This window comes from Salvelinus alpinus, chromosome 28 (assembly GCF_045679555.1).
Source record: "Salvelinus alpinus chromosome 28, SLU_Salpinus.1, whole genome shotgun sequence".
Classification (NCBI taxonomy): Eukaryota; Metazoa; Chordata; class Actinopteri; order Salmoniformes; family Salmonidae; genus Salvelinus; species Salvelinus alpinus.
In genome coordinates this window covers 25,315,568-25,331,474 of record NC_092113.1, presented here as the reverse complement: position 1 = coordinate 25,331,474, position 15,907 = coordinate 25,315,568, and the positions used below count along the sequence as shown (strand labels likewise).

At 41.2% G+C, this 15,907-nt stretch overlaps 1 protein-coding gene across 1 annotated transcript in view; it reads left to right on the top strand.

Moving 5' to 3' along the window:
- LOC139557483 (rap1 GTPase-activating protein 1-like) overlaps positions 1-15,907 on the top strand; it is a 129,735-nt gene that overhangs the window by 7,513 nt on the left and 106,315 nt on the right. The window contains exon 2 of the mRNA XM_071372368.1: positions 2,307-2,371. The gene's annotated coding sequence lies outside the window, so the exon portion shown is untranslated. The remainder of the gene's footprint in view (positions 1-2,306; positions 2,372-15,907) is intronic.

Below are 15,907 nucleotides of genomic sequence, written 5' to 3'. Positions count from 1 at the left end.
TGTCTCAATGCTTAAAAATCCTTGTTTAACCTGTCACCTCCCCTTCATCTACACTGATTGAAGTGGATTTAACAAGTGACATCAATATCAGATCATAGCTTTCACCTGGATTCACCTTGTTAGTCTATGTTTTGGAAAGAGCAAGTGTTCTTAAAATGTTTTGTAGACGCAGTTTACATGCTTGATACATTTTATAATAAAAATATGTATATAAAGTCAATCGGTTTTATCCATTAATTGAAGTTCTTCAAGTACCAGTGGCAGTTGTAGCTTGTGTCCTGCCCAAATTGTTATAAGCCAAACTATTATTGTTATGTGTCCGGGTTTGGCCGGGGTAGGCCGTCATTGTAAATAAGAATTTGTTCTTAACTGACTTGCCTAGTTAAATTCAATTTAAATTTAAATTTGTATTGACAAAGAAAAACTTCCACCCTAACACACAAGTCAAGTGATACCATGTTTACTAACCTGTAAAACTTTTTTTGCTATGGCCATTGTGCTAAAAGACTGGTTCCTGGGTTCAGGTATTCCACACAAGGCTATACAGTTGCCTGAAATGTTGTCATGCAAATAAGCCATAGCTAGCCAACACATCAGACATTGGGAAAAGGTGTGAAAATATCTAGTAGACAACATCATTTCACACGGGTGCCAGAGGAGCTTGCTGTTGCTTGGTCCTTTGAAGACCAATCTATTGAGGACTTAACCTGCGAGTGAGATGGGGAAATTGACCTCACTGTTATTTGTGACACAATGTGAGTTCATGATACATACATTTCTAAATGTGAAAGGTATTAACAGTTGATATAGATTGGGTTATATGCCATATTATTATTGTTATGTGTATTGACATCCTAACACAAGTATAAAGTGATACCAAGTTTATATTCTGTAATATATTTTTTTATGGCAATGGGGCTAAAATGTATTATATTTTTAGGATAGTCATGAGGTGGGGGTTACGAATACACACAGACATTAGAGATTATGATTATGAAAAAAAGAGAGTAGACCGATCCTAAGTAATTAAAATACAACACCTTTCATTTTTATTCAGTCTATTCTGTAATGTAAGGTGACACAATTACTGTCTATGATCTCCTTAACCCCCTTGTCATAAACACAGGGCACATATGCTAACCGGTAGAGCGCCTAGGTAATGTTTACATAATATGGTGCAATGGTTACAACAGAATTAGATCCACTCGAACTGCTGATTAGACTACATACTGTACCTCTGCATGTTTGCTTTGACACTTGCCTCTCTGTATTTTGGCACGGCAGCATATCCAGTCCATGGGAATACAGAAGGAACAGCTGTGTCTGAGTTTTCTTCAGTGTTTTTTCCCCATTTCTGATTGTATATCTCTTTGATAGTCATCGTTGATGAATTGCTTAGGCTACTACACACATGTACAGTAGATTTGCAAGATTGGCTGTAGCAGTGTTGACATTGTATTTACAGATTTTTATAGCTACTTGCCATCTTCTGCATCTTTCAACAGAAAACAGTGACATTTTGTTCCTTCTTCTCTAGATTTCTTGCAGCCAGGGACAGAACACCAGCTTGCTCTTGCTGCCATCTCTTCGGATTTCCACTTTTCTGAAACAAACTTTAGGCTACCTGTGATACGTCTTTCAAACTTTGTGCCAGCTCCTTCTTCCCCCATAAAACTCGCATCTGTGACATCAAGCTCCAAATAAGGGCACATATGTCACAGAGTATGCCCCACCAGAGCGCACATGCAGTTGTTACAGATCTCTGTTGTTGATGCAGTCGGCTACATAAAAATAAGGATTTTTGCAATCGTTTTAGGTGGAAAAGTTCATATTTCCTAACTCAAAACCGATAGTACCTTTGATAAAAATAGCTAACTCGGCCATATGCTTTCAATGAAACAAAGAATTTGTCCACAATTCGCTGATTTCCCAATCTCTCTATGACTCACAACAGAGCAGAGCTAGTAGTGCGTTTTTGCAGCTTTCCAGTTATAGACTACAGGGAGAAGGCAAACTCCACCTAACTACAGTAGTTTCAATGTATGGAATCACTTAGGAAATTTAGGTAAACTTCCCCTTTAAAGCTAAATACACATAATTTCTGATTTTTTATTTATTTCTGATATTTATTTATTGGGGTGCCAGTTAGAGGGTTAAAACAATCTGTGGGCTCAGCTGTAGAACAGTGACCTTGGAAATCCCATTCTCACCCTGGATCCTGTGGCTTCACGGGGGACTCTGGGGACAGTAGCCTGAGGCCAGCTGATAATTGGCTCCTTTCTGTCTTTCTGTCTGTGTGTCTCTAGGGACCTGGGACTGTTGGGGGGTAACTTTATGGAACATATCCCGCTGGCACTGCTGCATACTTACAGTAGGTAGACATTTATTATGATGTATTATTGTGTAGGCAGGAGTTGTGTGTGAATTATGTATTCCTTACCTACATAGTATGTGTAGGTCATTACTGGTAGGGTTAATGAATATAGGCTATATAAACTTTACAAGGCCATAGAGTGCATGATGGTTTTTAGAGTTGTATTGGTCTCCTGATTTATTTACATGTACAGTAAATCAGTCCAAATACAAGACATCTTGATCAATCTACTTCCAATGGTTAATTTATGGTTGCTCCTCGGTTAAAGCTTGGCTCATGTTTCACTATGATGGATGGCACTGAATCTCCTAACTTGTTTCTTTGTCCTTCCCTGACCTCATTAACCTTTGGTGGCGTAAAGCCAACGATTTTGAAGCTCAGAATAAGACAATTATAGCTTTGTACTGTTTTTTTATATGTTTTATTTAACCTTTATTTAACTAGGCAAGTCAGTTAAGAACAAATTCTTATTTACAATGACAGCCTACCCCAGCCTAACACGGACGACGCTGGGCCAATTGTACGCCACCCTATGGCTCTCCCAATCACGGCCGGTTGTGATACTGCCTAGAATCGAACCAGGGTCTGTAGTGACGCCTCTAGCACTGAGATGCAGTGCCTTGACCGCTGCGCCACTCAGTTGTCTACCAAGCAGGAAATAATAACTGTACTCTACAAAATGGATACCCTAAATATATAGCCTACCATTTTCATCTAATCACCTAAAAAGAATACGGGAAACACTTTTTCACGGCACTTCGGTACCGAAGTTACTTTTTCATAGCAGGTTAGGCGAACTTACGCAGCAGCATGTTAGGAGAATTAACGTAGTAGGTTAGGAGACTGAGGTTAAGGTTAGGAAACGGTTTAGCGAAAATGCTCTCCTAAACTGCTACGAAAATCACTTTGTATCGAAGTGCCATGAAAAGAGTGTATCCTAAAACATTACCCTTCCACATTATCTCCAACCTAAGCATCAGTTAGCATTCATCAGACCTACATTCAGTCTGTCTAACAGTGTAGCCAGTCAGTCAGCCCCTCAGTGCTGCTCATTACTCTCCCTCCAGTACCTCCTGTGCATCAGAACTAGCTGAGGAGAGAGAAAAGCCTCTGAACTTCTCCCAGTCAATTTCCATTAAAGCTCCGCCAGATCTCATATCATGGATTATTTATGCGGTAGCTAGAAGTCTATGAGGCCGCTGGGCTGGCTGCTCAGGAGATTATGCTCTCTCTGCTTATTTCATTATCATGCTGCTTGTATTCTGACTGCACTGTAGAAGTCAAACTATGTGACATTGGGGTCTGTCGGTGTGCATCAGATTATTTTTCTCTCTCCCCTCATTCTCTCTCTCATTTTCATTCTCTCACTTCCTCATTCTCTCTTTCTCTCTCTTTCATTTTCTCTCTCCCCAATTACATTCTACAGTATGATGTACTGTGCTATAATATGGTAATGAACACCATCTTAATTATAGCACGGTCAGTGTTGTCTCAATTACAGGCTTGTAATTACTAGGGTCAATGTTGTTAAAGGAGGCTCAGACGGTGGCTGAGTTTAACTTGCAGGACTAACAAACACACTGAAGTAACGTCATATTTTTTCTATTTCTATTCCTGTTCGAAATGTACTGTACATGTGCCTACTGATAGCTATGTTAACAATGAAGTGGTAATTATACATCTGTTCAGTGGTCTTCATAGCTGTTGCAGGCCAGGCAGCTAGCTACTGTAGCACAAACACTATCTAGAGGTGGATGTTGGTACTAATGGTCTTTTTTTTTTACAAGGCATGGTGGTATGAATGCATCAGATTCCTCTGCAATCAATGATTTATCTGGAGACCACATCTGTGTGCTGCTGTTTCAACACCCACTCTGACGATGTGGGCACTCAATTCCCTATATACAGTAGTGCATAGGGCTCTGGTCAAAAGTAGTGCAGTATGTAGGAAATAGTGTTTGGGATGCAGATGTGATGTCAACTGTACAAGAACTGACAGCTAGCAGATTATTAAAGCTGGAGACAGTACTTTCTCTTTGATGGCTTTGGAATGAGTCACCCCACCACTACCACCACCATCCTCTCCTCTGCCTCTGTAATTGTGCTATATTTACCTCATGTTTGCATCACTGGCTTGGCTCTATGAGTGGTTATTTATCAAGGTGTACTCATGGTGATGCATACTTGCTTGCCTGGTTTCATTACATGATTACCAGAGGGCCTGTATATATGACACTCCTATAATTTACATTTAGGGCGAGTCGCTGAGATTGGTGATGGGTGCTGGGATAACAATTACGTATGTGTGTGAGCGAGAGAGAGACCATGTCTTTTCTTTTCCTGGTTAGAGACAGGTGCATGATAATGGTCCATTCTAAATCAAAACAAATTTCACACATACAGTACCAGTCAAACGTTTGGACACACCTAATTCCAGGGTTCTTCTTTATTTTTACTGTTTTCTACATTGTAGAATATTGGTGAAGACTTAAAACTGTGAAATAACACATGGAATCATGTAGTAACTAAAAAAGTTTCTTCAAAGTAGGCCCCCTTGGCATTGATGACAGTTATGCACATTCTTGGCATTCTCTCAACCAGCTTCACCTGGAATGCTTTTCCAACAGTCTTGAAGGAGTTCCCACATATGCTGAGCACTTGTTGGCTGCTTATCCTTCACTCTGCGGTCCAACTCATCCCAAACTATCTCAATTGGGTTGAGGTTAGGTGATTGTGGAGGCCACGTCATCTGATGCAGCACTCCATCTCCTTCTTGGTCAAATAGCCCTTATACCGCCTGGAGGTGTGTTAGGTCATTGTCTTGTTGAAAAACAAATGATAGTCCCACTAAGCGCAAACCAGATGGGATGGCATATTACTGCAAAATGCTGTGGTAGCCATGCTGGTTAAGTGTGCCTTGAATTCTAAATAAATCACAGACTGTCACCAGCAAAGCACCCCAACACCATCACACCTCCTCCTCCATGCTTCACAGTAGGAACCTGTTAAGAGAATTATGTTCTTGTCATGATCGTCGTTAGGTGATATAAATACATCTTCTTTTTAATAGAAGAAGAAACGAACACGAACACTAATACAAACTAGACAAAACAACAAACGACCGTGAAGCTATCAAACGAAAGTGCAGACAAGCAACTAACGTCAAAACATAGACAATTACCCACAACCTACCTAATGCCATTGCCTGCCTAAAATATGGCTCCCAATCAGAGACAACGATAGACAGCTGTCTCTAATTGAGAACCAATTCAGGCAACCATAGACTTACATAAACACCTACACTGAACACAACCCCATGAACTCTACAAAACCCCCTAGCTAATACAAACACCCTAGACTAGACAAAAACACACAAACATCCCCCATGTCACACCCTGACCAAACTAAAATAATAAAGAAAACAAAGATAACTAAGGCCAGGGCGTGACAGTTCTCAATGTTCATAAACTAAACTTCAATTAAACCACTCTGTCTGTTACTAAGAATTTGTAAGGTTCTTATTGAAATGAAACAGACAGAGGCCAGTCTACAATAGTCAACAAAGTTTATTTACGAGAGCTCCCCCCATCCTTACATGTACATTGGTTTATATACCTCTCATTTCATCATAACTGTCCCTCCTCCTCTAAGACAATGACAATATAGTTCACAAGTCTTCTCCTTCTCATACATTGACTGCCACCTGTTATACAATCTACTACAAGCCCAAGGTCTCTCCCCTCCCTGGGTGGGGAGACTTCCTTCCCTGTTATCAGTTCCACAGTGGTCACAAGTTGTTTGCCACAGTTCCTTGCCTGCTAACAGTCCTCTTTCTTATGGACAAACATTATTTATCATTATACAGAGACAGGGTAGAATTCTGTTAGTTATAGTTCTACGTTAAATGTATACATCATTTAGTCATTATTCATAAAATTCATAACAGAACCACACATGCGGAGATCATCCGTTCACCTACTCTGCGTCTCACAAAGACACAGCGGTTGGAACCAACAATCTCAGATTTGGACTCATCAGACCAAAGGACAGATTTCCACCAGTTTAATGTCCATTTCTCGTGTTTCTTGGCCCAAGCAAGTCTCTTCTTCTTATTGGTGTCCTTTAGTAGTGGTCTTTGTAGCAATTTGACAATGAAGGCCTGATTAACGCAGTCTCCTCTGAACAGTTGATGTTACTTGAACTCTGTGAAGCATTTATTTGGGCTGCAATCTGAGGTGCAGTTAACTCTAAGGAAGTTATCCTCTACAGCAGAAGTATCTCTGGGTCTTCCTTTCCTGTGGCGGTTCTCATGAGAGCCAGTTTCATCATAGCGCTTGATGGTTTTTGCGACTGCACTTGAAGAAACTTTCAAAGTTGAGTGAGCAAAGCTGTCATCAAGGCAAAGGGTGGCTACTTTGAAGAATCTAAAATCTAAAATATATTTTGATTTGTTTAACACTTTTTTGGTTACTACTGTACATGATTCCATATGTGTTATTTCATAGTTTTGATGTATTCACTAGTCTACAATGTAGAAAATTGTCAAAATAAAGAAAAACCCTTGACTGAGGTGTGTCCAAACTGTTGACTGGTACTGTATGTCCTGTACTGACTCTCCCATCAACTAGTCAAAATATGAAACCTGTTGTTTATCTTCTCTGCGCTACGGATCAATTTTATGGGATCATTTTCCTAAACAACCGCTGAGTTGCAGGGCGCAAAATATTACTAAAAATATTTATAATCATGCAATCACAAGTGAAATATTGTTGTTAATCCACCTATCGTGTCAGATTTTGAAAATATGCTTTACAGCGAAAGAAATCCAAGCTTTTGTGAGTGTATCAATCAATGCTAGAACAGCTAGCCCCAAATTAGCATGGTCACGAAAGTCAGAAAAGCAATAAAATTAATCGCTTACCTTTGATAATCTTCGGATGTTTGCACTCACGAGACTCCCAGTTACACAATAAATGTTATTTTTGTTCGATAAATATTACTTTTATAACCAAAAAACGCCATTTGGGTTGCGCGTTATGTTCAGAAAACCAAAGCCTCGTTCCGTTCGACGAAAATTCCAAAAAGTATCCGTAATGGTCGTAGAAACATGTCAAATGTTTTTTATAATCAACCCTCAGGTTGTTTTTAACAAACATAATCGATAATATTTCAACCGGACCGTAACCTATTCAATAAGAGAGAAAAAGAAAATGGAGAGCTACCTCTCTCACGCGCAGGAACTATTCTGAGGACACCTGACTAGTTTTGGAAAATCTCGCTCATTTTTCAAAATAAAAGCCTGAAACTATGTCTAAAGCCTGGTCACAGCCTGAGGAAGCCATTGGAAAAGGAATCTGGTTGATACCCCTTTAAATGGAAGAAAGACGGGCCAGGAAACACAGATTTAAAAAAAACTTTGGAGTGTTTTCTATCCTAATCTGTAAATGATATGCATATTCTACGATCTGGACCTGAGAAATAGTCTGTTTACCTTGGGGACGTTATTTAAAAAAAAAATTTCCCTGATCAATCTACACACAATACCTGATAATGACAAAGCGAAAACAGGTTTTTAGACATGTTTGCAAATGTACATATATATATAAAAAATAACAGAAATACCTTATTTACATACGTAAGTTTTCTGACCCTTTGCTATGAGACTTGAACTCAGGTGCATCCTGTTTCCATTGGTCATCCTTGAGATGTTTCTACAACTTGATTGGAATCCACCTGTGGTAAATTCAATTGATTGGACATGATTTGGAAAGGGACACACCTGTCTATATAAGGTTCCACAAATGAGAGTGAATGTCAGAGCAAAACCCAAGCCATGAGGTTGAAGGAATAATCTGTAGATCTCCGAGACAGAATTGTGTCAAGGCACAGATCTCGGGAAGGATACCACAACATTTCTGTAGCATTGAAGGTCCCCAAGAACAAAGTGGCCTCCATCATTCTGAAATGGAAGAAGTTTGGAACTACCAAGACCCTTCCTAGAGCTGGCCAACCGGTTAAACTGAGCAATCGGGGGAGAAGGGCCTTGGTCAGGGAGGTGACCAAGAACCTAATGGTCACTTTGACAGAACTCCAGAGTTCCTTTGTGGAGATGGGCGAACCTTCCAGAAGGACAACCATCTGTGCAGCATTCCACTAATCAGGCCTTTATGGTAGAGTGGCCGGACGGAAGCCACTCCTCAGTAAAAGGCACATGACAGCCCACTTGGAGTTTGCCAAAAGGCACCTAAAGGACTCTCAGACCATAAGGAACAAGATTCTCTGGTCTGATGAAAGCAAGATTTAACTATTTGGCCTGAATGCCAAGCATCACGTCTGGAGGAAACCTGGCACCATTCTTACAGTGAAGCATGGTTTTTCAGTGGCAGGGACTGGGAGACTAGTTAGGATTGAGGGAAAGATGAATGGAGTAAAGTACAGAGAGATCTTTGATGAAAACCTGCTCCTGAGCGCTCAGGACCTCAGACTGGGCCGAAGGTTCACCTTCCAACAGGACAACGACCCTAAGCACACAGCCAAGACAACACAGGAGTGACTTTGGGACAAGTCTCTGAATGTCCTTGAGTTGCCCAGCCAGAGCCCGTACTTGAACCCTATCGAAAATCTCTGGAGAGACCTGAAATAGCTGTGCAGCGACACTCCCCATCCAACCTGACAGATCTTGAAAGGATCTGCAGAGAAGAATGGGAGAAACTCCCCAAATACAGGTGTGACAAGCTTGTAGTGTCATACCCAAGAAGACTCGAGGCTGTAATTGCTGCACAAGGTGCTTAAACAAAGTACTGAGTAAAGGGTATTAATACTTATGTGAATGTGAAATTACAAAAATATTATTTTAATATAAATTAGCTTTTTTTGCATTGTCATTATGGGGTCGTGCCTAAGAACAGCCCTTAGCTGTGGCATATTAGACATATAACACATCTCCTATAACACACCTCCATATAACACACCTCCACCACCGCCTTATATCTTAAATATATACTAGCTGACTGACTGCCTGCTGTGGGTTCCCAGTTTCTACCCATGTAATGATTTCTGCGTGTTTCCTCTCTGTGTGCATTCTGTCCCACTGAGTTGCAAATAACATGGTGAGTCCAGTCAATAGTAATGAATTAATAAAATATACTATGACATTTTTCACCTGTGGAAACCAACAAGGAGGCATGTATGACTCCTGCATCAGTGGCCTTCAGGCATGACTTGACTGATGACTCCCCTCGTCATGAAAGCATGTGAAACTCATTTGCTTTTGCCTTTTTGTGTACACTGGTCAGTTCATATTGCTATCATAGGCATGTTGGGACCCTGACCATAGTAGATTGACAGTTGGTCTTACAATGTCTATCCAAATACATGCAGTATGGCATTCTATAACCTCAACCTCAGCCATATGTTTGCTGATGTAGCTAACCACTAGCTCGCTGGGAATTGGTATTCTCTGCTGTCTTACTGTAGGTTTCTGTGGGTTACTTAGATACAGTACATGTACCATGATAATTGGCCGTGAATGAGTCATCATAGAAATATAATGAGTAGAACGGGCTTGAAATCTCTAACTCTGGCAATTTGACTGATAAACTCATGGATGCACGCACAATGGCTGCCAGGTATTGTGATGTAATAATTTATATGGTAATGTAGAATGGTCATTCAAATGATGTTAACTGATGTGGCTCATACAGTGGAATGTACTTTTTGTAATATCAGTTGAGTTGAATCAACAACTCACAGCACATATTGAAGGGTACACTTCCTGCTTTTACTTCCTGCTTTAACTTCCTGCTTTGCTATGGGAAAACTCACAATGGCTGCTAGTCCACCCTTTGAGTTAAATAATACATTCATAAGTAGTAGCCTTAGTAGCTCCTGTAGCTGCTCTGCTATTTCCACTCTCCTGCTCTCCCCTACGGAATGGTCTGTGCTCTCTTTCTTTCTCTCTCTCTCTCTCGCTCTCTCGCTCTCTCGCTCTCTCGCTCTCTCGCTCTCTCGCTCTCTCGCTGTCTCGCTGTCTCGCTGTCTCGCTGTCTCTCTTGCTCTCGCTCTCGCTCTCTTTCCATAAGGAGGCTGATCTTTGCAGACAGTCTCAGGGAGTTAAAGCCAGCCAGGCCCCTGTCAGTGTGACTGTCCCAAGTGTGCCATGTACATGACGGGGCCCCAAACTCCCTGCCTTATCCCCCTACCCTCACGCCCCACTATTTTGTGAGCATCTCTCTGGCTGACACATCTAGAAACTCCCCTCATGTACAAAGTGACTGTGGAGGACCCCTGGGCATACTGAGGAGTATTCCAGTAGGCCTGTGGCTCAGGACATATAACGAGAGCTATCACTGTCACCCCTTCGGCAGCTCCTTGATGGCTGATGAAATGTATCAATTCCTCAGTTTTCCAGCAGAGGACACTCTTACTCTGCCCTCCCTGCCCTGTCCCCCATGGACATCCTCACTAGGCTATTAGGTACAGTACAGTACACACTGATTTAGTCACACTGTTGATAAAACATTAAATGTTTGATTCATTATTATTAATACTTTCTAATCTGATTATGATCGTTTCACTGTGCATGCCTATTCATTTATCCAAACAGGTAATATTGTTCTGGGTTATTCCAACGCAAGGCATGTCAGCTTTTCACTTTTACACTATCCTACAGTCGTTAAAAGACTAAAAACTGCCATTTATCCATTGTTTTTTCTCTGCTGTGGGAAATCAAGTGGAGTTGTATTATGTTCTGTGCGGTTCGGTCTGTCTTCACCGGGCTGGGTCTCTATGGATTGCGTGGGAGAGGGGCTGCCTGGGCCACAGAGGATCCATTACAACTGGAATAGATCTTTCTCTCTCTCTGGGAACAGAGATCGATCGATGCCTAAGAGCAATGTGTCCCTATCGCCTCACCACAGAACTGCCTTGCAAGTCATTCATAATACACTATATGATGCCTAATAGCTTTTATGTCACGTCTTCAGTTTATAAACTCAATTATAGATCTTTTCAGGAGGTTAAAATGTTATGCACTTCCATCCCCTTTCCATTGGTCACCTGTGAGTCTCCCTCTCCCTCTCATCTGCAGTATACATTAAACATGTAGGCCTAGCTGTTGTGTTGACTGAGATACAGAAAGAGAAAGAGTGAGTGGGGTAATAGGTGAGAGAGAGTTCCAATAGGGTAGCCTGAACAACAACACTCCTTTTCATGTGCTGTGTCAGCCATAATATCCTGCCCCTCTAATGAGACCCTATGAAAGGCCACAGTGTGTGAAGCACATCCCAATGGTGTGCGTGTGCATGCGGATGTGTGTGTAGCTCCCAGGGCCCTGTGGGACACTGTACAACCACGCACAGCCCAGTGGCCTTAACACCACCCATGTCAAACAGTCAACAACAACATAGAACCTTTTGTTACATTAAGGATGAATTTGTATGTGAGAGAGATATTATGTATAACCTACCTAAAAGCAAGAGATTGCTATGTGCACAGGTAAGATCAGGGATATTGCCTCTGCGTATTGAAACAGGTCAGATCAGGGATATTGCCTCTGCGTATTGAAACAGGTAAGGTCAGGGATATTGCCTCTGTGTATTGAAACAGGTCAGATCATGGATATTGCCTCTGCGTATTGAAACAGGTCAGATCAGGGATATTGCCTCTGCGTATTGAAACAGGTCAGATCAGGGATATTGCCTCTGCGTATTGAAACAGGTCAGATCAGGGATATTGCCTCTGCGTATTGAAACAGGTCAGATCAGGGATATTGCCTCTGCGTATTGAAACAGGTAAGATCAGGGATATTACCTCTGCGTATTGAAACAGGTCAGATCAGGGATATTGCCTCTGCGTATTGAAACAGGTCAGATCAGGGATATTGCCTCTGCGTATTGAAACAGGTAAGATCAGGGATATTGTCTCTGTGTATTGAAACAGGTAAGATCAGGGATATAAGAAGTTACTGCAAACAACGAACACCATTTTTTTTCTCGTACATCATTGCACACGTGATTGAACAGCAGAATATGAACTGCAGTTTTTTTTACCACGTTGCACGATACTCCTCACCTTCACTTCGTCAACAAAAACAATAACAATGCCGGTGGGCGGATAGTGGCCCTGTTTCCCCTACTGCGTATTTCATCTTTAAAGAGACCCCTCTGTTGGGTGGAAATTGGATGAAAGAAATCTGTTGGTTATCGGCAAGGATAAATCTATGTATCAACTATTTTACTCTACTTTAAACTTGGAGAGTATAAAGAGGTTGTGCTGTGGGCCCAGGCCTATTTCAGCCTAGTTTGTTTGCAAACCCACATGATAGATATTGTTTGGCTTGCCTTTAACACATTACACCTCTCCACAGGGAAAATGTGATTTATTTTAAAAAGGGATAGAAAGGATGAATGGGGGTCCCAGACCTGAAATAAAGGAGCTGTACACAGAAAGCTGCTCGTTTCATCAGCCACCGCTCCTCCAGCCCAGACACACGCTGATTTATTTTTTAATAGCAAATTTCCTGCCTGGCTGCTAAAACCAGAGCCCAATCTGCACCAGCCCTCCCTGGCCATATCTCCTGCTCTCCATCTATCCTCTCCACATAGCCCAGATTGGAGATACATTATTGAACGCACGCAGCCTTATTTACACATTAACAGATTGCCGGTCTAAAGGAGGACACAACCTGCTCCATTTACAACAGAGGATGTAGTAAGACCGTCTGTGTTGTGTGTTCATAATATACACTGAGTGTACAAAACATTAGGAACACCTTCCTGATATTTAGTTGCACCCACTTTTGCCCTTAGAACAGCCTCAATTCGTCGGGTCATGGACTCTACAAGGTGTCGAAAGCGTTCCACAGGGATGCTGGCCTATGTTGACTCCAATGCCTTCCGGGGGTGTGTCAAGTTGGCTGGATGTCCTTTTGGTGGTGGACCATTCTTGATACCCACGAGAAAATGTTGAGTGTCGAAAAACCCAGCAGCGTTGCAGTTCTTGACACACTCAAACCGGTGCGCCTAGCACCTACTACCATACTCCATTCAAAGGCACTTAAATCTTTTGTCTTGCCCATTCACCCTCTGAATGGCACACATACACAATCCATGTCTTATTGTCTCAAGGCTTAAAAATCCTTCTTTAACCCGTCTCCTCCCCTTCATCTACACTGATTGAAGTGGATTTGACAAGTGACATCAATAAGGGATCATAGCTTTCACCTGGATTCACCTGGTCATTCTATGTAATGGAAAGTTCCTCATATTTTGTTCACTCAATGTACTTTTTTAATAAGGTATCCATCAATCAGTGGAGGCTGCTGAGGGGAGGACGGGTCATAATAATGCCTGGAACGGAGCGAATTGAATGGCATCAAACACAAGGAAACCATGTGCTTGATGTGTTTGATAACATGCCACCTATTCCGCTCCATCCATTACCACGAGCCCGTCATCACCATTGAGGTGCCACCAACCTCCTGTGCCATTGATCAATGCTTGTTGTTGAGAATAAGTTATAATTGGGTTATCCTAACATTGACTATCTCCCCACTTAGTTCAACACTATATTTTGTAAAACGATTTATTTTTCTTTCATGTTGTTGTTTTTTGGCTGGAGGGTGATGTATAGTGGATCAATGACTACTTACTCTTTAAGTTCAACTCTATATTTTGTAAAATGCACTGTTTCTTTTTTTCCATGTTGTTTTGCTAGAGGGTGATATCAGTGTTGGGAGATTCCACGCTAGGACAGCCCGGAAATATTTTGGGTATGTTAGATTGTTCAGGCAATTCTCACATATAAACTTCATTGGGAGGAAGGATTTGACATGCTTTTTACATTTGTATCATTTAGAACTTTTTAGACCTATATAAAGACCCTATGATCCATGAACTGTACGTGATACAGACATCTTGGTCTCATTATAGTGTGCTCTCAAATATGGAGTATGTCTAGATTCTGGAATAAAACATATCACATTCATTTATTGAACAATAAAATATTAATATCTCAAAAGTACCCTTTTTGATTTTGTTCATTTTAAGACATATTGTTTGGAACAATATACTCTACAAGTATATCAGATTTTCACAGTGGGCTCTCTGGTACTTTTGAAGATTGTTGTCTGTATCATGTACACAGATCATAGGATCAATTAATCTAGCATACAGTACGTTATTTGAGCAAACAGATGATGTAACTGTCTATCTGTTTATGTTTATTAATTAGTTACATTGATTAATTAAGTGCCTATCCTTCTAATTACAATGAGTGCTCTGCAGTTATGGTGTTGGAGCTCACTGGTCCTAAGGGGAAAGTGAGCAACTAGATTGGAGAGTTTTGTTCCTCGTTCCTGATGGAATTAGTTCCAGTCAGATAGAATGGAAAACACGTCTTATTTCAAACAGAAAATGTCTCTGTCTGTCCAATCCTACGTTCACTTACAATGATGCCTTTTTGCATTCTGTAGGTAATTCACAGTATGAGTAATTGTCTTTAGCATAGTTAAGAATGAAGTGTTATATATAGTGTTATATAGTGTTATATATATATATATATAAAACTTGAACGTTGCTTGTAGATTAGGGCTCCCAAGTGGCGCAGCGGTCTAAGGCACTGCATCTCAGTGCAAGAGGTGTCACTGCCATCCCTGGTTTGAATCCAGGCTGTATCACATCCACCCGTGATTGCCAGTCCCATAGGGTGGTGCACAATTGGCCCAGCGTCGTCTAGGTTTGGCCGGGGTAGGCTGTCATTGTAAACAAGAATTTGTTCTTAACTGACTTGCATACAAAAATAATCCCAGTGTTTTTTGACTCTATTCCTATGGTAGCAGTGATCCTGCTTTACCAGTGACTCATGTGGAGCTGTCTGCCAAAGGAGTTGACTATTCTGTCCAAGAATGTACACCAGTTAATCAATGAAGTCAATCTCTATAGTGATGTACAGCGCTACAGGATTGAACACACCCTAGTATCAGATCTAAACATCTATCCTGTAGCACTAGGGTTACACTACCTGCTAAGGGGAATTGCTGTATGTAGTAGTAAGAGATAGTAAGTGGTGAGAGAGTGGTACTTCTTCCTTCCTGTTTTTGACTCATTTCTTGTAACTGGGAGCTCTCGTATTCACTATGATGGAACAGTTGATATCTTGGAGCTTATGGTGTCTCTTTGTGATTTCAATGTTTGAGAAGAGTAATGATCTGTTTGGCCTGATCAGTAAAGCCTCTGGCACTGTGCTGTTTGACCAGCTGCCGCAGAGAGAGAGAGAGACAGAGATAGACAGAGAGATAGAGAGAGAAACATAGAGAAACAGAGAGAGAGGAATGAAAAACAAGTTCCCAACAGATTATGAAGATAAAGAGCTGCATCACATTTCTCACCACGTTGAACTTGTTGTCTTCTGTCATCTATGACATTACCTCCAATGGCACTCCTTTTCTGTCCTCATCTGAATTGTATAAATAGTACTCTCATTAATTGCACCCATCAGCAAACTATTGAATTAATCCTTATCGGATGATGAATC